General features: G+C 49.1%; 12 non-coding genes and 47 pseudogenes across 12 annotated transcripts; all 59 read right to left on the bottom strand.

Annotated features, from left to right (window-relative positions):
- Positions 1 to 64: 64 nt before the first annotated feature.
- On the bottom strand, positions 65 to 183 carry LOC127755962 (5S ribosomal RNA). Its single transcript, XR_008013079.1, has one exon. It is a non-coding gene; the product is annotated as a 5S ribosomal RNA (ribosomal RNA).
- Positions 184 to 324: 141 nt separating this feature from the next.
- Positions 325 to 437, bottom strand: LOC127756048 (5S ribosomal RNA; annotated as a pseudogene).
- A 141-nt stretch (positions 438 to 578) lies between these two features.
- On the bottom strand, positions 579 to 691 carry LOC127756017 (5S ribosomal RNA; annotated as a pseudogene).
- A 503-nt stretch (positions 692 to 1194) lies between these two features.
- LOC127756008 (5S ribosomal RNA) lies at positions 1195 to 1315 on the bottom strand (annotated as a pseudogene).
- A 181-nt stretch (positions 1316 to 1496) lies between these two features.
- Positions 1497 to 1615, bottom strand: LOC127756148 (5S ribosomal RNA). Its single transcript, XR_008013185.1, has one exon. It is a non-coding gene; the product is annotated as a 5S ribosomal RNA (ribosomal RNA).
- A 206-nt stretch (positions 1616 to 1821) lies between these two features.
- LOC127756002 (5S ribosomal RNA) lies at positions 1822 to 1938 on the bottom strand (annotated as a pseudogene).
- Positions 1939 to 2463: 525 nt separating this feature from the next.
- On the bottom strand, positions 2464 to 2582 carry LOC127755998 (5S ribosomal RNA). The gene has a single exon (XR_008013112.1). It is a non-coding gene; the product is annotated as a 5S ribosomal RNA (ribosomal RNA).
- A 117-nt stretch (positions 2583 to 2699) lies between these two features.
- LOC127756009 (5S ribosomal RNA) lies at positions 2700 to 2812 on the bottom strand (annotated as a pseudogene).
- Positions 2813 to 3525: 713 nt separating this feature from the next.
- On the bottom strand, positions 3526 to 3644 carry LOC127755997 (5S ribosomal RNA). The gene has a single exon (XR_008013111.1). It is a non-coding gene; the product is annotated as a 5S ribosomal RNA (ribosomal RNA).
- A 141-nt stretch (positions 3645 to 3785) lies between these two features.
- Positions 3786 to 3898, bottom strand: LOC127756018 (5S ribosomal RNA; annotated as a pseudogene).
- Positions 3899 to 3976: 78 nt separating this feature from the next.
- On the bottom strand, positions 3977 to 4092 carry LOC127756063 (5S ribosomal RNA; annotated as a pseudogene).
- A 141-nt stretch (positions 4093 to 4233) lies between these two features.
- LOC127756028 (5S ribosomal RNA) lies at positions 4234 to 4346 on the bottom strand (annotated as a pseudogene).
- A 141-nt stretch (positions 4347 to 4487) lies between these two features.
- On the bottom strand, positions 4488 to 4600 carry LOC127756073 (5S ribosomal RNA; annotated as a pseudogene).
- Positions 4601 to 4741: 141 nt separating this feature from the next.
- Positions 4742 to 4854, bottom strand: LOC127756049 (5S ribosomal RNA; annotated as a pseudogene).
- Positions 4855 to 4995: 141 nt separating this feature from the next.
- Positions 4996 to 5108, bottom strand: LOC127756019 (5S ribosomal RNA; annotated as a pseudogene).
- A 78-nt stretch (positions 5109 to 5186) lies between these two features.
- Positions 5187 to 5302, bottom strand: LOC127756064 (5S ribosomal RNA; annotated as a pseudogene).
- Positions 5303 to 5443: 141 nt separating this feature from the next.
- On the bottom strand, positions 5444 to 5556 carry LOC127756078 (5S ribosomal RNA; annotated as a pseudogene).
- Positions 5557 to 5831: 275 nt separating this feature from the next.
- On the bottom strand, positions 5832 to 5950 carry LOC127755991 (5S ribosomal RNA). Its single transcript, XR_008013105.1, has one exon. It is a non-coding gene; the product is annotated as a 5S ribosomal RNA (ribosomal RNA).
- A 141-nt stretch (positions 5951 to 6091) lies between these two features.
- Positions 6092 to 6204, bottom strand: LOC127756075 (5S ribosomal RNA; annotated as a pseudogene).
- A 141-nt stretch (positions 6205 to 6345) lies between these two features.
- LOC127756030 (5S ribosomal RNA) lies at positions 6346 to 6458 on the bottom strand (annotated as a pseudogene).
- Positions 6459 to 6536: 78 nt separating this feature from the next.
- LOC127756065 (5S ribosomal RNA) lies at positions 6537 to 6652 on the bottom strand (annotated as a pseudogene).
- Positions 6653 to 6793: 141 nt separating this feature from the next.
- LOC127756056 (5S ribosomal RNA) lies at positions 6794 to 6906 on the bottom strand (annotated as a pseudogene).
- Positions 6907 to 7112: 206 nt separating this feature from the next.
- Positions 7113 to 7231, bottom strand: LOC127756136 (5S ribosomal RNA). Its single transcript, XR_008013175.1, has one exon. It is a non-coding gene; the product is annotated as a 5S ribosomal RNA (ribosomal RNA).
- Positions 7232 to 7372: 141 nt separating this feature from the next.
- Positions 7373 to 7485, bottom strand: LOC127756020 (5S ribosomal RNA; annotated as a pseudogene).
- A 275-nt stretch (positions 7486 to 7760) lies between these two features.
- LOC127755975 (5S ribosomal RNA) lies at positions 7761 to 7879 on the bottom strand. The gene has a single exon (XR_008013090.1). It is a non-coding gene; the product is annotated as a 5S ribosomal RNA (ribosomal RNA).
- Positions 7880 to 8020: 141 nt separating this feature from the next.
- Positions 8021 to 8133, bottom strand: LOC127756013 (5S ribosomal RNA; annotated as a pseudogene).
- Positions 8134 to 8274: 141 nt separating this feature from the next.
- Positions 8275 to 8387, bottom strand: LOC127756039 (5S ribosomal RNA; annotated as a pseudogene).
- A 141-nt stretch (positions 8388 to 8528) lies between these two features.
- LOC127756040 (5S ribosomal RNA) lies at positions 8529 to 8641 on the bottom strand (annotated as a pseudogene).
- A 141-nt stretch (positions 8642 to 8782) lies between these two features.
- On the bottom strand, positions 8783 to 8895 carry LOC127756050 (5S ribosomal RNA; annotated as a pseudogene).
- A 141-nt stretch (positions 8896 to 9036) lies between these two features.
- Positions 9037 to 9149, bottom strand: LOC127756022 (5S ribosomal RNA; annotated as a pseudogene).
- Positions 9150 to 9227: 78 nt separating this feature from the next.
- Positions 9228 to 9343, bottom strand: LOC127756066 (5S ribosomal RNA; annotated as a pseudogene).
- Positions 9344 to 9484: 141 nt separating this feature from the next.
- LOC127756057 (5S ribosomal RNA) lies at positions 9485 to 9597 on the bottom strand (annotated as a pseudogene).
- Positions 9598 to 9803: 206 nt separating this feature from the next.
- LOC127756071 (5S ribosomal RNA) lies at positions 9804 to 9922 on the bottom strand. The gene has a single exon (XR_008013121.1). It is a non-coding gene; the product is annotated as a 5S ribosomal RNA (ribosomal RNA).
- Positions 9923 to 10063: 141 nt separating this feature from the next.
- On the bottom strand, positions 10064 to 10176 carry LOC127756051 (5S ribosomal RNA; annotated as a pseudogene).
- Positions 10177 to 10317: 141 nt separating this feature from the next.
- On the bottom strand, positions 10318 to 10430 carry LOC127756014 (5S ribosomal RNA; annotated as a pseudogene).
- A 141-nt stretch (positions 10431 to 10571) lies between these two features.
- Positions 10572 to 10684, bottom strand: LOC127756036 (5S ribosomal RNA; annotated as a pseudogene).
- A 141-nt stretch (positions 10685 to 10825) lies between these two features.
- On the bottom strand, positions 10826 to 10938 carry LOC127756041 (5S ribosomal RNA; annotated as a pseudogene).
- A 141-nt stretch (positions 10939 to 11079) lies between these two features.
- LOC127756023 (5S ribosomal RNA) lies at positions 11080 to 11192 on the bottom strand (annotated as a pseudogene).
- Positions 11193 to 11268: 76 nt separating this feature from the next.
- Positions 11269 to 11386, bottom strand: LOC127756045 (5S ribosomal RNA; annotated as a pseudogene).
- Positions 11387 to 11527: 141 nt separating this feature from the next.
- On the bottom strand, positions 11528 to 11640 carry LOC127756074 (5S ribosomal RNA; annotated as a pseudogene).
- Positions 11641 to 11846: 206 nt separating this feature from the next.
- LOC127756154 (5S ribosomal RNA) lies at positions 11847 to 11965 on the bottom strand. Its single transcript, XR_008013191.1, has one exon. It is a non-coding gene; the product is annotated as a 5S ribosomal RNA (ribosomal RNA).
- A 141-nt stretch (positions 11966 to 12106) lies between these two features.
- LOC127756052 (5S ribosomal RNA) lies at positions 12107 to 12219 on the bottom strand (annotated as a pseudogene).
- A 141-nt stretch (positions 12220 to 12360) lies between these two features.
- On the bottom strand, positions 12361 to 12473 carry LOC127756025 (5S ribosomal RNA; annotated as a pseudogene).
- Positions 12474 to 12614: 141 nt separating this feature from the next.
- Positions 12615 to 12727, bottom strand: LOC127756054 (5S ribosomal RNA; annotated as a pseudogene).
- Positions 12728 to 12868: 141 nt separating this feature from the next.
- Positions 12869 to 12981, bottom strand: LOC127756026 (5S ribosomal RNA; annotated as a pseudogene).
- Positions 12982 to 13059: 78 nt separating this feature from the next.
- LOC127756067 (5S ribosomal RNA) lies at positions 13060 to 13175 on the bottom strand (annotated as a pseudogene).
- A 141-nt stretch (positions 13176 to 13316) lies between these two features.
- On the bottom strand, positions 13317 to 13429 carry LOC127756058 (5S ribosomal RNA; annotated as a pseudogene).
- Positions 13430 to 13635: 206 nt separating this feature from the next.
- LOC127756080 (5S ribosomal RNA) lies at positions 13636 to 13754 on the bottom strand. Its single transcript, XR_008013123.1, has one exon. It is a non-coding gene; the product is annotated as a 5S ribosomal RNA (ribosomal RNA).
- Positions 13755 to 13895: 141 nt separating this feature from the next.
- On the bottom strand, positions 13896 to 14008 carry LOC127756055 (5S ribosomal RNA; annotated as a pseudogene).
- Positions 14009 to 14149: 141 nt separating this feature from the next.
- LOC127756027 (5S ribosomal RNA) lies at positions 14150 to 14262 on the bottom strand (annotated as a pseudogene).
- Positions 14263 to 14340: 78 nt separating this feature from the next.
- LOC127756068 (5S ribosomal RNA) lies at positions 14341 to 14456 on the bottom strand (annotated as a pseudogene).
- A 141-nt stretch (positions 14457 to 14597) lies between these two features.
- Positions 14598 to 14710, bottom strand: LOC127756060 (5S ribosomal RNA; annotated as a pseudogene).
- Positions 14711 to 14788: 78 nt separating this feature from the next.
- LOC127756070 (5S ribosomal RNA) lies at positions 14789 to 14904 on the bottom strand (annotated as a pseudogene).
- A 141-nt stretch (positions 14905 to 15045) lies between these two features.
- LOC127756061 (5S ribosomal RNA) lies at positions 15046 to 15158 on the bottom strand (annotated as a pseudogene).
- Positions 15159 to 15364: 206 nt separating this feature from the next.
- On the bottom strand, positions 15365 to 15483 carry LOC127756139 (5S ribosomal RNA). Its single transcript, XR_008013177.1, has one exon. It is a non-coding gene; the product is annotated as a 5S ribosomal RNA (ribosomal RNA).
- A 141-nt stretch (positions 15484 to 15624) lies between these two features.
- LOC127756034 (5S ribosomal RNA) lies at positions 15625 to 15737 on the bottom strand (annotated as a pseudogene).
- Positions 15738 to 15878: 141 nt separating this feature from the next.
- Positions 15879 to 15991, bottom strand: LOC127756029 (5S ribosomal RNA; annotated as a pseudogene).
- A 141-nt stretch (positions 15992 to 16132) lies between these two features.
- LOC127756031 (5S ribosomal RNA) lies at positions 16133 to 16245 on the bottom strand (annotated as a pseudogene).
- Positions 16246 to 16520: 275 nt separating this feature from the next.
- LOC127756150 (5S ribosomal RNA) lies at positions 16521 to 16639 on the bottom strand. The gene has a single exon (XR_008013187.1). It is a non-coding gene; the product is annotated as a 5S ribosomal RNA (ribosomal RNA).
- Positions 16640 to 16677: the final 38 nt, after the last annotated feature.

The following is a 16677-nucleotide window of genomic DNA, read 5'->3' on the forward strand; positions in this document are numbered from 1 at the left end:
GCGACACAGCACGAGGGACGAAGCGGCGCGAGTCAAAAGGGGGGAGAGAGAGAGACAAAAAGGAGGGATGCAACACGAGGACTTCCTAGGAGGTCACCCAACCTAGTACTACTCTCGCCCAAGCAAGCTTAACTTCGGAGTTCTGATGGGATCTGATGCTTTAGTGCTGGTATGATCGCATCCGACATGCCTAGGCATCATTCGGATGTCATTTCTTAAAATAGGCGTAACTTTCTCATACGGACTCAGAATCAGGCAAATGATATATCCACGGACATCTACAGAAAATGTTACATACGATTCTCCCCAGCTCTCGCCCAAGGAGCGACACAACACGAGGGACGCAGCGGACCATCCTAGTACTACTCTCGCCCAAGCACGCTTAACTTCGGAGTTCTGATGGGATCCGATGCTTTATTGCTGGTATGATCGCATCCAATATGCCTAGGCGTCATTCGGATGTCATTCCTTAAAATAGGCGTAACTTTCTCATACGGACTCGGAATCAGGCAAATGATATATCCACGGACATCTACAGAAAATGTTACATCCGATTCTCCGCAGCACTCGCCCAAGGAGCGACACAACACGAGGGACGCAGCGGACCATCCTAGTACTACTCTCGCCCAAGCACGCTTAACTTCGGAGTTCTGATGGGATCCGGTGCTTTAGTGCTGGTATGATCGCATCCGATATGCCTAGGCGTCATTCGGATGTCATTTCTTAAAATAGGCGTAACTTTCTCATACGGACTCGGAATCAGGCAAAAGATATATCCACGGACATCTCCAGAAAATGTTACAGCCGATTCACCCTAGCTCTCGCACAAGGGGCGACACAACACGAGGGACGCAGCGGCGCGACTCAAAAGGGGGGAGAGAGAGACAAAAAAGAGTGATGCAACACGAGGACTTCACAGGAGGTCACCCATCCTACTTCGGAGTTCTGATGGGATCCGATGCTTTAGTGCTGGTATGATCGCATCCGACATGCTTAGGCGTCATTCGGATGTCATTTCTTAAAATAGGCGTAACTTTCTCATACAGACTCGGAATCAGGCAAATGATATATCCACGGACATCTACAGAAAATGTTACATCCGGACATCTACAGAAAATGTTACATCCGAATCTCCCCAGCTCTCACCCAAGGGGCGACACAATACGAGGGACGCAGCGGCACGACACAACACGAGGGACACTGCGGCGCGAGTCAAAAGAGGGGGTCACCCATCTTAGTACTACTCTCGCCCAAGCACGCTTAACTTCGGAGTTCTGATGGGATCCGGTGCTTTAGTGCTGGTATGATAACGTCCGACAAGTCTAGGCGTCATTCGGACTTTCTCATACGGACTCGGAATCAGGCAAATGATATATCCACGGACATCTACAGAAAACGTTACATCCGATTCTCCGCAGCTCTTGCCCTAGGGGCGACACAGCACGAGGGACGAAGCGGCGCGAGTCAAAAGGGGGGAGAGAGAGAGACAAAAAGGAGGGATGCAACACGAGGACTTCCTAGGAGGTCACCCATCCTAGTACTACTCTCGCCCAAGCAAGCTTAACTTCGGAGTTCTGATGGGATCTGATGCTTTAGTGCTGGTATGATCGCATCCGACATGCCTAGGCATCATTCGGAAGTCATTTCTTAAAATAGGCGTAACTTTCTCATACGGACTCAGAATAAGGCAAATGATATATCCACGGACATCTACAGAAAATGTTACATACGATTCTCCCCAGCTCTCGCCCAAGGAGCGACACAACACGAGGGACGCAGCGGCGCGAGTCAAAATAGGGGAGAGAGAGACGACAAAAAGAAGGGATGCAACACGAGGACTTTCCAGGAGGTCACCCATCCTAGTACTACTCTCGCCCAAGCATGCTTAACTTCGAAGTTCTAAGGATACGGTGCTTTAGTGCTCGTATGATCACATCCGATATGCTTAGGCGTCATTCGGGTGTCATTTCTTAAAATAGGCGTAACTTTCTCATACGGAATCGGAATCAGGCAAATGATAGATGCACGCACATCTACAGAAAATGTTACATCCGGAGCGACACAACACGAGGGACGCAGCGGCGCGAGTCAAAAGGGGGGAGAGAGAGACGACAAAAAGGAGGGATGCAACACGAGGATTTCCCAGTAGGTCACCCATCCTAGTACTACTCTCGCCCAAGCACGCTTAACTTCGGAGTAGGTCACCCATCCTAGTACTACTCTCGCCCAAGCACGCTTAACTTCGGAGTTCTGATGGGATCCAGTGCTTTAGTGCTGGTATGATCGCATCCGATATGCCTAGGCGTCATTCGGATGTCATTTCTTAAAATAGGCGTAACTTTCTCATACGGACATCTACAGAAAATGTTACATCCGATTCTCCCCAGCTCTCGCCCAAGGGGCGACACAACACGAGGGACGCAGCAGCGCGAGTCAAAAGGGGGGAGATGGAGACAAAAAGGAGGGATGCAACATGAGGACTTCCCAGGAGGTCACCCATCCTAGTACTACTCTCGCCCAAGCAGGCTTAACTTCGTAGTTCTGATGGGATCAGGTGCTTTAGTGCTGGTATGATCACATCGGACATCCCTAGGCTTCATTCGGACTTTCTCATACGGACTCGGAATCAGGCAAATGATATATCCACGGACATCTACAGAAAATGTTACATCCGATTCTCCGCAGCACTCGCCCAAGGAGCGACACAACACGAGGGACGCCGCGGACCATCCTAGTACTACTCTCGCCCAAGCACGCTTAACTTCGGAGTTCTGATGGGATCCGGTGCTTTAGTGCTGGTATGATCGCATCCGATATGCCTAGGCGTCATTCGGATGTCATTTCTTAAAATAGGCGTAACTTTCTCATACGGACTCGGAATCAGGCAAAAGATATATCCACGGACATCTCCAGAAAATGTTACAGCCGATTCACCCCAGCTCTCGCACAATGGGCGACACAACACGAGGGACGCAGCGGCGCGACTCAAAAGGGGGGAGAGAGAGACAAAAAAGAGTGATGCAACACGAGGACTTCACAGGAGGTCACCCATCCTACTTCGGAGTTCTGATGGGATCCGATGCTTCAGTGCTGGTATGATCGCATCCGACATGCTTAGGCGTCATTCGGATGTCATTTCTTAAAATAGGCGTAACTTTCTCATACGGACTCGGAATCAGACAAATGATATATCCACGGACATCTATAGAAAATGTTACATCTGATTCCCCAGAGGGGAGATAGACGACAAGGACTCGGAATGAGGCAAATGATATATCCACGGACATGTATAGAAAATGTTACATCCGATTCCCTAGAGGGGAGATAGACGACAAAAAGGAGGGTTGCAACACGGGGACTTCCTAGGAGGTCACCCATCCTAGTACTACTCTCGCCCAAGCACGCTTAATCCCCAGAGGGGAGATAGACGACAAGGACTCGGAATGAGGCAAATGATATATCCACGGACATGTATAGAAAATGTTACATCCGATTCCCTAGAGGGGAGATAGACGACAAAAAGGAGGGTTGCAACACGGGGACTTCCTAGGAGGTCACCCATCCTAGTACTACTCTCGCCCAAGCACGCTTAACTTCGAAGTTCTGGTAGGATCCGATGCTTTATTGCTGGTATGATCGCATCCAATATGCCTAGGCGTCATTCGGATGTCATTCCTTAAAATAGGCGTAACTTTCTCATACGGACTCGGAATCAGGCAAATGATATATCCACGGACATCTACAGAAAATGTTACATCCGATTCTCCGCAGCACTCGCCCAAGGAGCGACACAACACGAGGGACGCAGCGGACCATCCTAGTACTACTCTCGCCCAAGCACGCTTAACTTCGGAGTTCTGATGGGATCCGGTGCTTTAGTGCTGGTATGATCGCATCCGATATGCCTAGGCGTCATTCGGATGTCATTTCTTAAAATAGGCGTAACTTTCTCATACGGACTAAGAATCAGGCAAATGATATATATCCACGGACATCTAGAGGTCACCCATCCTAGTACTACTCTCGCTCAAGCACGCTTAACTTCGGAGTTCTTATGGGATCCGATGCTTTAGTGCTGGTATGATCGCATCTGATATGCCCAGGCGTCATTCGGATGTCATTTCTTAAAACAGACGTAACTTTCTCATACGGACTCGGAATCAGGCAAATGATATATCCACGGACATCTACAGAAAATCTTACATCCGATTCTCTGCAGCACTCGCCCAAGGAGTGACACAACACGAGGGACGCGGCGGACCATCCTAGTACTACTCTCGCCCAAGCACGCTTAACTTCGGAGTTCTGATGGGATCCGGTGCTTTAGTGCTGGTATGATCGCATCCGATATGCCTAGGCGTCATTCGGATGTCATTTCTTAAAATAGGCGTAACTTTCTCATACGGACTCGGAATCAGGCAGATGATATATCCACGGACATCTACAGAAAATGTTACATCCGATTCTCCGCAGCACTCGCCCAAGGAGCGACACAACTCGAGGGACGCAACGGACCATCCTAGTACTACTCTCGCCCAAGCACGCTTAACTTCGGAGTTTTGATGGGATCCGGTGCTTTAGTGCTAGTATGATCGCATCCGATATGCCTAGGCGTCATTCGGATGTCATTTCTTAAAATAGGCGTAACTTTCTCATACGGACTCGGAATCAGGCAAATGATATATCCACGGACATCTACAGAAAATGTTACATCCGATTCTCCGCAGCACTCGCCCAAGGAGCGACACAACACGAGGGACGCAGCGGACCATCCTAGTACTACTCTCGCCCAAGCACGCTTAACTTCGGAGTTCTGATGGGATCCGATGCTTTATTGCTGGTATGATCGCATCCAATATGCCTAGGCGTCATTCGGATGTCATTCCTTAAAATAGGCGTAACTTTCTCATACGGACTCGGAATCAGGCAAATGTTATATCCACGGACATCTACAGAAAATGTTACATCCGATTCTCCGCAGCACTCGCCCAAGGAGCGACACAACACGAGGGACGCAGCGGACCATCCTAGTACTACTCTCGCCCAAGCACGCTTAACTTCGGAGTTCTGATGGGATCCGGTGCTTTAGTGCTGGTATGATCGCATCCGATATGCCTAGGCGTCATTCGGATGTCATTTCTTAAAATAGGCGTAACTTTCTCATACGGACTAAGAATCAGGCAAATGATATATATCCACGGACATCTAGAGGTCACCCATCCTAGTACTACTCTCGCTCAAGCACGCTTAACTTCGGAGTTCTTATGGGATCCGATGCTTTAGTGCTGGTATGATCGCATCTGATATGCCCAGGCGTCATTCGGATGTCATTTCTTAAAACAGACGTAACTTTCTCATACGGACTCGGAATCAGGCAAATGATATATCCACGGACATCTACAGAAAATGTTACATCCGATTCTCTGCAGCACTCGCCCAAGGAGCGACACAACACGAGGGACGCAGCGGACCATCCTAGTACTACTCTCGCCAAAGCCTGCTTAACTTCGGAGTTCTGATGGGATCCGGTGCTTTAGTGCTGGTATGATCGCATCCGATATGCCTAGGCGTCATTCGGATGTCATTTCTTAAAATAGGCGTAACTTTCTCATACGGACTCGGAATCAGACAAATGATATATCCACGAACATCTACAGAAAATGTTACATCCGATTCTCCGCAGCTCTCGCCCAAGGAGCGACACAACACGAGGGACGTAGCGGCGCGAGTCAAAAGAGGGGAGAGAGAGACGACAAAAATGAGGGATGCAACACAACACGAGGGACGCAGCGGCGCGAGTCAAAAGAGGGGAGAGAGAGAGGACCAAAAGAAGGATGCAACACGAGGACTTCCCAGGAAGTCACCCATCCTAATACTACTCTCGCCCAAGCACGCATAACTTTGGAGTTTTGATGGGATCCGGTGCTTTAGTGCTAGTATGATCGCATCCGATATGCCTAGGCGTCATTCGGATGTCATTTCTTAAAATAGGCGTAACTTTCTCATACGGACTCGGAATCAGGCAAATGATATATCCACGGACATCTACAGAAAATGTTACATCCGATTCTCCGCAGCACTCGCCCAAGGAGCGACACAACACGAGGGACGCAGCGGACCATCCTAGTACTACTCTCGCCCAAGCACGCTTAACTTCTGAGTTCTGATGGGATCCGATGCTTTATTGCTGGTATGATCGCATCCAATATGCCTAGGCGTCATTCGGATGTCATTCCTTAAAATAGGCGTAACTTTCTCATACGGACTCGGAATCAGGCAAATGATATATCCACGGACATCTACAGAAAATGTTACATCCGATTCTCCGCAGCACTCGCCCAAGGAGCGACACAACACGAGTGACGCAGCGGACCATCCTAGTACTACTCTCGCCCAAGCACGCTTAACTTCGGAGTTCTGATGGGATCCGGTGCTTTAGTGCTGGTATGATCGCATCCGATATGCCTAGGCGTCATTCGGATGTCATTTCTTAAAATAGGCGTAACTTTCTCATACGGACTAAGAATCAGGCAAATGATATATATCCACGGACATCTAGAGGTCACCCATCCTAGTACTACTCTCGCTCAAGCACGCTTAACTTCGGAGTTCTTATGGGATCCGATGCTTTAGTGCTGGTATGATCGCATCTGATATGCCCAGGCGTCATTCGGATGTCATTTCTTAAAACAGACGTAACTTTCTCATACGGACTCGGAATCAGGCAAATGATATATCCACGGACATCTACAGAAAATGTTACATCCGATTCTCTGCAGCACTCGCCCAAGGAGCGACACAACACGAGGGACGCAGCGGACCATCCTAGTACTACTCTCGCCCAAGCCTGCTTAACTTCGGAGTTCTGATGGGATCCGGTGCTTTAGTGCTGGTATGATCGCATCCGATATGCCTCGGCGTCATTCGGATGTCATTTCTTAAAATAGGCGTAACTTTCTCATACGGACTCGGAATCAGGCAGATGATATATCCACGGACATCTACAGAAAATGTTACATCCGATTCTCCGCAGCTCTCGCCCAAGGAGCGACACAACACGAGGGACGCAGCGGCGCGAGTTAAAAGAGGGGAGAGAGAGACGACAAAAAGGAGGGATGCAACACGAGGACTTCCCAGGAGGTCACCAATCCTAGTACTAGTCTCGCCCAAGCACGCTTAACTCCGGAGTTCTAATGGGATCCGGTGCTTTAGTGCTGGTATGATCGCATCCGATATGCCTAGGCATCATTCGGATGTCATTTCTTAAAATAGGCGTAACTTTCTCATACGGACTCGGAATCAGGCAAATGATATATCCACGGACATCTACAGAAAATGTTACATCCGATTCTCCGCAGCACTCGCCCAAGGAGCGACACAACACGAGGGACGCAGCGGACCATCCTAGTACTACTCTCGCCCAAGCACGCTTAACTTCGGAGTTCTGATGGGATCCGGTGCTTTAGTGCTGGTATGATCGCATCCGATATGCCTAGGCGTCATTCGGATGTCATTTCTTAAAATAGGCGTAACTTTCTCATACGGACTCGGAATCAGGCAAATGATATATCCACGAACATCTACAGAAAATGTTACATCCGATTCTCCGCAGCTCTCGCCCAAGGAGCGACACAACACGAGGGACGTAGCGGCGCGAGTCAAAAGAGGGGAGAGAGAGACGACAAAAATGAGGGATGCAACACAATACGAGGGACGCAGCGGCGCGAGTCAAAAGAGGGGAGAGAGAGAGGACCAAAAGAAGGATGCAACACGAGGACTTCCTAGGAGGTCACCCATCCTAATACTACTCTCGCCCAAGCACGCTTAACTTTGGAGTTTTGATGGGATCCGGTGCTTTAGTGCTAGTATGATCGCATCCGATATGCCTAGGCGTCATTCGGATGTCATTTCTTAAAATAGGCGTAACTTTCTCATACGGACTCGGAATCAGGCAAATGATATATCCACGGACATCTACAGAAAATGTTACATCCGATTCTCCGCAGCACTCGCCCAAGGAGCGACACAACACGAGGGACGCAGCGGACCATCCTAGTACTACTCTCGCCCAAGCACGCTTAACTTCGGAGTTCTGATGGGATCCGGTGCTTTAGTGCTGGTATGATCGCATCTGATATGCCCAGGCGTCATTCGGATGTCATTTCTAAAAATAGGCGTAACTTTCTCATACGGACTCGGAATCAGGCAAATGATATATCCACGGACATCTACAGAAAATGTTACATCCGATTCTCTGCAGCACTCGCCCAAGGATCGACACAACACGAGGGACGCGGCGGACCATCCTAGTATTACTCTCGCCCAAGCACGCTTAACTTCGGAGTTCTGATGGGATCCGGTGCTTTAGTGCTGGTATGATCGCATCCGATATGCCTAGGCGTCATTCGGATGTCATTTCTTAAAATAGGCGTAACTTTCTCATACGGACTCGGAATCAGGCAGATGATATATCCACGGACATCTACAGAAAATGTTACATCCGATTCTCCGCAGCACTCGCCCAAGGAGCGACACAACTCGAGGGACGCAGCGGACCATCCTAGTACTACTCTCGCCCAAGCACGCTTAACTTCGGAGTTCTGATGGAATCCGGTGCTTTAGTGCTGGTATGATCGCATCCGATATGCCTAGGCGTCATTCGGATGTCATTTCTTAAAATAGGCGTAACTTTCTCATACGGACTCGGAATCAGGCAAATGATATATCCACGGACATCTACAGAAAATGTTACATCCGATTCTCCGCAGCACTCGCCCAAGGAGCGACACAACACGAGGGACGCAGCGGACCATCCTAGTACTACTCTCGCCCAAGCACGCTTAACTTCGGAGTTCTGATGGGATCCGATGCTTTATTGCTGGTATGATCGCATCCAATATGCCTAGGCGTCATTCGGATGTCATTCCTTAAAATAGGCGTAACTTTCTCATACGGACTCGGAATCAGGCAAATGATATATCCACGGACATCTACAGAAAATGTTACATCCGATTCTCCGCAGCACTCGCCCAAGGAGCGACACAACACGAGGGACGCAGCGGACCATCCTAGTACTACTCTCGCCCAAGCACGCTTAACTTCGGAGTTCTGATGGGATCCGGTGCTTTAGTGCTGGTATGATCGCATCCGATATGCCTAGGCGTCATTCGGATGTCATTTCTTAAAATAGGCGTAACTTTCTCATACGGACTAAGAATCAGGCAAATGATATATATCCACGGACATCTAGAGGTCACCCATCCTAGTACTACTCTCGCTCAAGCACGCTTAACTTCGGAGTTCTTATGGGATCCGATGCTTTAGTGCTGGTATGATCGCATCTGATATGCCCAGGCGTCATTCGGATGTCATTTCTTAAAACAGACGTAACTTTCTCATACGGACTCGGAATCAGGCAAATGATATATCCACGGACATCTACAGAAAATGTTACATCCGATTCTCTGCAGCACTCGCCCAAGGAGCGACACAACACGAGGGACGCAGCGGACCATCCTAGTACTACTCTCGCCCAAGCCTGCTTAACTTCGGAGTTCTGATGGGATCCGGTGCTTTAGTGCTGGTATGATCGCATCCGATATGCCTCGGCGTCATTCGGATGTCATTTCTTAAAATAGGCGTAACTTTCTCATACGGACTCGGAATCAGGCAGATGATATATCCACGGACATCTACAGAAAATGTTACATCCGATTCTCCGCAGCTCTCGCCCAAGGAGCGACACAACACGAGGGACGCAGCGGCGGGAGTTAAAAGAGGGGAGAGAGAGCCGACAAAAAGGAGGGATGCAACACGAGGACTTCCCAGGAGGTCACCAATCCTAGTACTACTCTCGCCCAAGCACGCTTAACTCCGGAGTTCTAATGGGATCCGGTGCTTTAGTGCTGGTATGATCGCATCCGATATGCCTAGGCGTCATTCGGATGTCATTTCTTAAAATAGGCGTAACTTTCTCATACGGACTCGGAATCAGGCAAATGATATATCCACGGACATCTACAGAAAATGTTACATCCGATTCTCCGCAGCACTCGCCCAAGGAGCGACACAACACGAGGGACGCAGCGGACCATCCTAGTACTACTCTCGCCCAAGCACGCTTAACTTCGGAGTTCTGATGGGATCCGATGCTTTATTGCTGGTATGATCGCATCCAATATGCCTAGGCGTCATTCGGATGTCATTCCTTAAAATAGGCGTAACTTTCTCATACGGACTCGGAATCAGGCAAATGATATATCCACGGACATCTACAGAAAATGTTACATCCGATTCTCCGCAGCACTCGCCCAAGGAGCGACACAACACGAGGGACGCAGCGGACCATCCTAGTACTACTCTCGCCCAAGCACGCTTAACTTCGGAGTTCTGATGGGATCCGGTGCTTTAGTGCTGGTATGATCGCATCTGATATGCCCAGGCGTCATTCGGATGTCATTTCTAAAAATAGGCGTAACTTTCTCATACGGACTCGGAATCAGGCAAATGATATATCCACGGACATCTACAGAAAATGTTACATCCGATTCTCCGCAGCACTCGCCCAAGGAGCGACACAACACGAGGGACGCGGCGGACCATCCTAGTATTACTCTCGCCCAAGCACGCTTAACTTCGGAGTTCTGATGGGATCCGGTGCTTTAGTGCTGGTATGATCGCATCCGATATGCCTAGGCGTCATTCGGATGTCATTTCTTAAAATAGGCGTAACTTTCTCATACGGACTCGGAATCAGGCAGATGATATATCCACGGACATCTACAGAAAATGTTACATCCGATTCTCCGCAGCACTCGCCCAAGGAGCGACACAACTCGAGGGACGCAGCGGACCATCCTAGTACTACTCTCGCCCAAGCACGCTTAACTTCGGAGTTCTGATGGAATCCGGTGCTTTAGTGCTGGTATGATCGCATCCGATATGCCTAGGCGTCATTCGGATGTCATTTCTTAAAATAGGCGTAACTTTCTCATACGGACTCGGAATCAGGCAAATGATATATCCACGGACATCTACAGAAAATGTTACATCCGATTCTCCGCAGCACTCGCCCAAGGAGCGACACAACACGAGGGACGCAGCGGACCATCCTAGTACTACTCTCGCCCAAGCACGCTTAACTTCGGAGTTCTGATGGGATCCGGTGCTTTAGTGCTGGTATGATCGCATCCGATATGCCTAGGCGTCATTCGGATGTCATTTCTTAAAATAGGCGTAACTTTCTCATACGGACTAAGAATCAGGCAAATGATACATATCCACGGACATCTAGAGGTCACCCATCCTAGTACTACTCTCGCTCAAGCACGCTTAACTTCGGAGTTCTTATGGGATCCGATGCTTTAGTGCTGGTATGATCGCATCGGATATGCCCAGGCGTCATTCGGATGTCATTTCTTAAAACAGACGTAACTTTCTCATACGGACTCGGAATCAGGCAAATGATATATCCACGGACATCTACAAAAAATGTTACATCCGATTCTCTGCAGCACTCGCCCAAGGAGCGACACAACACGAGGGACGCAGCGGACCATCCTAGTACTACTCTCGCCCAAGCCTGCTTAATTTCGGAGTTCTGATGGGATCCGGTGCTTTAGTGCTGGTATGATCGCATCCGATATGCCTCGGCGTCATTCGGATGTCATTTCTTAAAATAGGCGTAACTTTCTCATACGGACTCGGAATCAGGCAGATGATAGATCCACGGACATCTACAGAAAATGTTACATCCGATTCTCCGCAGCTCTCGCCCAAGGAGCGACACAACACGAGGGACGCAGCGGCGGGAGTTAAAAGAGGGGAGAGAGAGACGACAAAAAGGAGGGATGCAACACGAGGACTTCCCAGGAGGTCACCAATCCTAGTACTACTCTCGCCCAAGCACGCTTAACTCCGGAGTTCTAATGGGATCCGGTGCTTTAGGGCTGGTATGATCGCATCCGATATGCCTAGGCGTCATTCGGATGTCATTTCTTAAAATAGGCGTAACTTTCTCATACGGACTCGGAATCAGGCAAATGATATATCCACGGACATCTACAGAAAATGTTACATCCGATTCTCCGCAGCACTCGCCCAAGGAGCGACACAACACGAGGGACGCAGCGGACCATCCTAGTACTACTCTCGCCCAAGCACGCTTAACTTCGGAGTTCTGATGGGATCCGATGCTTTATTGCTGGTATGATCGCATCCAATATGCCTAGGCGTCATTCGGATGTCATTCCTTAAAATAGGCGTAACTTTCTCATACGGACTCGGAATCAGGCAAATGATATATCCACGGACATCTACAGAAAATGTTACATCCGATTCTCCGCAGCACTCGCCCAAGGAGCGACACAACACGAGGGACGCAGCGGACCATCCTAGTACTACTCTCGCCCAAGCACGCTTAACTTCGGAGTTCTGATGGGATCCGGTGCTTTAGTGCTGGTATGATCGCATCCGATATGCCTAGGCGTCATTCGGATGTCATTTCTTAAAATAGGCGTAACTTTCTCATACGGACTCGGAATCAGGCAAATGATATATCCACGGACATCTACAGAAAATGTTACATCCGATTCTCCGCAGCACTCGCCCAAGGAGCGACACAACACGAGGGACGCAGCGGACCATCCTAGTACTACTCTCGCCCAAGCACGCTTAACTTCGGAGTTCTGATGGGATCCGATGCTTTATTGCTGGTATGATCGCATCCAATATGCCTAGGCGTCATTCGGATGTCATTCCTTAAAATAGGCGTAACTTTCTCATACGGACTCGGAATCAGGCAAATGATATATCCACGGACATCTACAGAAAATGTTACATCCGATTCTCCGCAGCACTCGCCCAAGGAGCGACACAACACGAGGGACGCAGCGGACCATCCTAGTACTACTCTCGCCCAAGCACGCTTAACTTCGGAGTTCTGATGGGATCCGGTGCTTTAGTGCTGGTATGATCGCATCCGATATGCCTAGGCGTCATTCGGATGTCATTTCTTAAAATAGGCGTAACTTTCTCATACGGACTAAGAATCAGGCAAATGATATATATCCACGGACATCTAGAGGTCACCCATCCTAGTACTACTCTCGCTCAAGCACGCTTAACTTCGGAGTTCTTATGGGATCCGATGCTTTAGTGCTGGTATGATCGCATCTGATATGCCCAGGCGTCATTCGGATGTCATTTCTTAAAACAGACGTAACTTTCTCATACGGACTCGGAATCAGGCAAATGATATATCCACGGACATCTACAGAAAATGTTACATCCGATTCTCTGCAGCACTCGCCCAAGGAGCGACACAACACGAGGGACGCAGCGGACCATCCTAGTACTACTCTCGCCCAAGCCTGCTTAACTTCGGAGTTCTGATGGGATCCGGTGCTTTAGTGCTGGTATGATCGCATCCGATATGCCTCGGCGTCATTCGGATGTCATTTCTTAAAGTAGGCGTAACTTTCTCATACGGACTCGGAATCAGGCAGATGATATATCCACGGACATCTACAGAAAATGTTACATCCGATTCTCCGCAGCTCTCGCCCAAGGAGCGACACAACACGAGGGACGCAGCGGCGGGAGTTAAAAGAGGGGAGAGAGAGACGACAAAAAGGAGGGATGCAACACGAGGACTTCCCAGGAGGTCACCAATCCTAGTACTACTCTCGCCCAAGCACGCTTAACTCCGGAGTTCTAATGGGATCCGGTGCTTTAGTGCTGGTATGATCGCATCCGATATGCCTAGGCGTCATTCGGATGTCATTTCTTAAAATAGGCGTAACTTTCTCATACGGACTCGGAATCAGGCAAATGATATATCCACGGACATCTACAGAAAATGTTACATCCGATTCTCCGCAGCACTCGCCCAAGGAGCGACACAACACGAGGGACGCAGCGGACCATCCTAGTACTACTCTCGCCCAAGCACGCTTAACTTCGGAGTTCTGATGGGATCCGATGCTTTATTGCTGGTATGATCGCATCCAATATGCCTAGGCGTCATTCGGATGTCATTCCTTAAAATAGGCGTAACTTTCTCATACGGACTCGGAATCAGGCAAATGATATATCCACGGACATCTACAGAAAATGTTACATCCGATTCTCCGCAGCACTCGCCCAAGGAGCGACACAACACGAGGGACGCAGCGGACCATCCTAGTACTACTCTCGCCCAAGCACGCTTAACTTCGGAGTTCTGATGGGATCCGGTGCTTTAGTGCTGGTATGATCGCATCCGATATGCCTAGGCGTCATTCGGATGTCATTTCTTAAAATAGGCGTAACTTTCTCATACGGACTAAGAATCAGGCAAATGATATATATCCACGGACATCTAGAGGTCACCCATCCTAGTACTACTCTCGCTCAAGCACGCTTAACTTCGGAGTTCTTATGGGATCCGATGCTTTAGTGCTGGTATGATCGCATCTGATATGCCCAGGCGTCATTCGGATGTCATTTCTTAAAACAGACGTAACTTTCTCATACGGACTCGGAATCAGGCAAATGATATATCCACGGACATCTACAGAAAATGTTACATCCGATTCTCTGCAGCACTCGCCCAAGGAGCGACACAACACGAGGGACGCAGCGGACCATCCTAGTACTACTCTCGCCCAAGCCTGCTTAACTTCGGAGTTCTGATGGGATCCGGTGCTTTAGTGCTGGTATGATCGCATCCGATATGCCTAGGCGTCATTCGGATGTCATTTCTTAAAATAGGCGTAACTTTCTCATACGGACTAAGAATCAGGCAAATGATATATATCCACGGACATCTAGAGGTCACCCATCCTAGTACTACTCTCGCTCAAGCACGCTTAACTTCGGAGTTCTTATGGGATCCGATGCTTTAGTGCTGGTATGATCGCATCTGATATGCCCAGGCGTCATTCGGATGTCATTTCTTAAAACAGACGTAACTTTCTCATACGGACTCGGAATCAGGCAAATGATATATCCACGGACATCTACAGAAAATGTTACATCCGATTCTCTGCAGCACTCGCCCAAGGAGCGACACAACACGAGGGACGCAGCGGACCATCCTAGTACTACTCTCGCCCAAGCCTGCTTAACTTCGGAGTTCTGATGGGATCCGGTGCTTTAGTGCTGGTATGATCGCATCCGATATGCCTCGGCGTCATTCGGATGTCATTTCTTAAAATAGGCGTAACTTTCTCATACGGACTCGGAATCAGGCAGATGATATATCCACGGACATCTACAGAAAATGTTACATCCGATTCTCCGCAGCTCTCGCCCAAGGAGCGACACAACACGAGGGACGCAGCGGCGGGAGTTAAAAGAGGGGAGAGAGAGACGACAAAAAGGAGGGATGCAACACGAGGACTTCCCAGGAGGTCACCAATCCTAGTACTACTCTCGTCCAAGCACGCTTAACTCCGGAGTTCTAATGGGATCCGGTGCTTTAGTGCTGGTATGATCGCATCCGATATGCCTAGGCGTCATTCGGATGTCATTTCTTAAAATAGGCGTAACTTTCTCATACGGACTCGGAATCAGGCAAATGATATATCCACGGACATCTACAGAAAATGTTACATCCGATTCTCCGCAGCACTCGCCCAAGGAGCGACACAACACGAGGGACGCAGCGGACCATCCTAGTACTACTCTCGCCCAAGCATGCTTAACTTCGGAGTTCTGATGGGATCCGGTGCTTTAGTGCTGGTATGATCGCATCTGATATGCCCAGGCGTCATTCGGATGTCATTTCTAAAAATAGGCGTAACTTTCTCATACGGACTCGGAATCAGGCAAATGATATATCCACGGACATCTACAGAAAATGTTACATCCGATTCTCTGCAGCACTCGCCCAAGGAGTGACACAACACGAGGGACGCGGCGGACCATCCTAGTACTACTCTCGCCCAAGCACGCTTAACTTCGGAGTTCTGATGGGATCCGGTGCTTTAGTGCTGGTATGATCGCATCCGATATGCCTAGGCGTCATTCGGATGTCATTTCTTAAAATAGGCGTAACTTTCTCATACGGACTCGGAATCAGGCAGATGATATATCCACGGACATCTACAGAAAATGTTACATCCGATTCTCCGCAGCACTCGCCCAAGGAGCGACACAACTCGAGGGACGCAGCGGACCATCCTAGTACTACTCTCGCCCAAGCACGCTTAACTTCGGAGTTCTGATGGGATCCGGTGCTTTAGTGCTGGTATGATCGCATCCGATATGCCTAGGCGTCATTCGGATGTCATTTCTTAAAATAGGCGTAACTTTCTCATACGGACTCGGAATCAGGCAAATGATATATCCACGAACATCTACAGAAAATGTTACATCCGATTCTCCGCAGCTCTCGCCCAAGGAGCGACACAACACGAGGGACGTAGCGGCGCGAGTCAAAAGAGGGGAGAGAGAGACGACAAAAATGAGGGATGCAACACAATACGAGGGACGCAGCGGCGCGAGTCAAAAGAGGGGAGAGAGAGAGGACCAAAAGAAGGATGCAACACGAGGACTTCCTAGGAGGTCACCCATCCTAGTACTACTCTCGCCCAAGCACGCTTAACTTTGGAGTTTTGATGGGATCCGGTGCTTTAGTGCTAGTATGATCGCATCCGATATGCCTAGGCGTCATTCGGATGTCATTTCTTAAAA

Source organism: Oryza glaberrima, chromosome 11 (assembly GCF_000147395.1).
Source record: "Oryza glaberrima chromosome 11, OglaRS2, whole genome shotgun sequence".
In the NCBI taxonomy this organism is placed as follows: Eukaryota; Viridiplantae; Streptophyta; class Magnoliopsida; order Poales; family Poaceae; genus Oryza; species Oryza glaberrima.